The sequence below is a fragment of the Hylobates moloch genome, unplaced genomic scaffold, assembly GCF_009828535.3.
Source record: "Hylobates moloch isolate HMO894 unplaced genomic scaffold, HMol_V3 SCAFFOLD_10, whole genome shotgun sequence".
NCBI classification, from domain to species: Eukaryota; Metazoa; Chordata; class Mammalia; order Primates; family Hylobatidae; genus Hylobates; species Hylobates moloch.
In genome coordinates, this window is record NW_026652285.1 from 64189064 (window position 1) to 64191706 (window position 2643).

Genomic DNA, 2643 nt, shown 5'->3' on the forward strand with positions numbered 1-2643 from the left:
ACTCACTGTCACTGTGTATGTTTAAAGTACATAAAAGGCATACTCAAAAATAACCTGTTGTTCATTCTTTCTTAACGCTTTCATCATAAATATGCGTTACTGCACGTTTAAGGCACCATTTAATTTTTGGTACACTATTCATAGTACTGAGGTATAAGAGAACTTGGCAAGAACATTAGGCAGGGACAAATAAAAGTAGCAGGCTCTAGCCATTGCTTGTATTTTCTTCTGCTTAGCCAGTTTTGATTGCTTACCCCAGTTATTTATTTATTACCCAATATGAAGCACAGAGAGGAAAAAAGAATTTTTTTTTTTTTTTTTTTTTTTTTTAAGAGACAAGGTCTCACCATCACCCAGGCTGGAGTACAATGGAGCTATCATAGCTCACTGCAGTCTCAAACTCCTGGGTTCAAGCAATCTTTCCACCTCACCCTCCCAAGTAGCTGGGACTGCAGGTGCCCACCACCACCTCAGCTAATTTTTAAAAATTTGTTTTAGAGACGGGGTCTTGCTGCGTTGCCCAGGCTGGTCTTAAACTCCTGCCTCAAGGGATTCTCCTTCCTTGTCCTTTCAAAGTGCTGGGATTACAGGCAAGAGCCACCCCACCTTGGTGCTTTCACCAGTTATTACAGCATACTTTTCTTTCTTTCTTTTTTCTTTTTTTTGAGACAAGGGTCTCGCTCTGTTGCCCAGGCTGGAGTGTAGTGGCATGATCTCGGCTCATTGCAACCTCCACCTCCCAGGTTCAAGTGATTCTCTTGCCTCAGCCTTTTGAGTAGCTGGGACTACAGGTGTGCACCACCACACCTGTATTCTTTGTATTTTTAATAGAGATAGGATTTCACCATGTTGTCCAGGCTGGTCTTGAACTTGTGACCTCAGGTGATCTGGCTGGCTCGGCCTCCCAAAGTGCAGGAATTTCAGGCGTGAGCCACCATGCTTGGCCTATAGTACACTTTGCTCTATCCTAGAACTTTCTGGCCTGAGGCTAATTTACTCTCAAACTTAATGAATGGGAAGAGTGACACTTCCCTCATTTCTGCCTTTTTCCATGACTCTGAGGAGGTGCTAAGATGCTTCTTTCTACCCGGAGAAAATGAGTTTTTAAATGTGTTTTGCAAGCTTTAGGCCTAATTTGCATGTTCACAGCAAGTGAAGTGGAAAATATAGACAATTATCTTGATTTTTCTAGAAACACACTCATTTACAATATCAAAAAATTGAGAATACTTTCCCTTGAATTATTTCAGTAATTACCCCAATTTTGTTCTGTATGGATGTTGGTATGATATTAGGTGCCACTTGGGGCATACAATACAAAAGCAACTACAAATTGAAGAAGCAAAAAATAACATCATGATACTTATCATACTTTGCAGACAATGAAGAACAGGTTCATTACAATCCACCATCTTCAGTGACCTTGGCTCTGCTGGGGTTTCACTGTTGTTGAAGTGTTCAGAACACACTAATGTACCCAGGGAAGGAAGAGCTCTTTGGCTTCTCCAGATCTTTTTCTTGACCCCTGCTCACTTGCTCTCCTGACTCTAACACCTGGATTCACCTTGAGCTGGCACCCCGATAAGTCTTTCAGCAGCATTTACAAGGTTACATTTCCTCCAGCCATTCCTAAGTGAATCAAAGGCGTTTTCTTTTTTTATTTTTTATTTTTTATTTTATTTTATTTTTTTTTTATTATTATACTTTAGGTTTTAGGGTACATGTGCACAATGTGCAGGTTTGTTACATATGTATCCATGTGCCATGTTGTTTTGCTGCACCCATTAACTCGTCATTTAGCATTAGGTATATCTCCTAATGCTGTCCCTCCCCGCTCCCCCAACCCCACAACAGTCCCCGGAGTGTGATGTTCCCCTTCCTGTGTCCATGAGTTCTCATTGTTCAATTCCCACCTATGAGTGAGAATATGCAGTGTTTGGTTTTTTGTCCTTGCGATAGTTTACTGAGAATGATGTCCTTTGCAGGGACATGGATGAAACTGGAAAACATCAAAGGCATTTTCTTAAGCCTGGAATTCAAGGTCCTTTGGCAACTGGTTCTATGTTTATCTTTGAATTCTGTTACTAATCCTCTGAATAAATTCCCTTCTGCAATGATGCAGAGTACTTCATCACTTTACCGCCCCCTGCCCCCAGTAGTAGAATTCAGGCCCAACACATCTTCCCTGCTCATCCAAGTTCTAAATTTTCGTTCTCATCTAGGTTCTTTCTTTTTTTGTCTCTTTTTTTCCTGAGACAGGGTCTTGCTCTGTCGCCGAGGGTGGAGTGCAGTGGTGCAATCACGGCTCACTGCAGCCTTGACCTCCTGGGTTCAAGTGATTGTCCTACTTCAGCTTCTTGACCAGCTGGGACTACAGGCGCACACCACCACACTCGGCTAATTTTTAAATTTTTTGTAGAGACGGGGTTTCCCCATGTTGCCCAGGCTGGTCTCGAACTCCTGAGCTCAAGCGATCCTCCTGCCTGGCCTCCCAAAGTGATGGGATTACAGGTGTGACTACCACACCCGACTAATCCAGGTTCTCTAATTGCCAAAATGTCCTTCAGTTTCTTCCCAGTTCTGTTTCCTGAGTTTCTTTGGTAGATATATTTCTTTTCTTTTTTTTTTTTTTTTTTTTTTTTT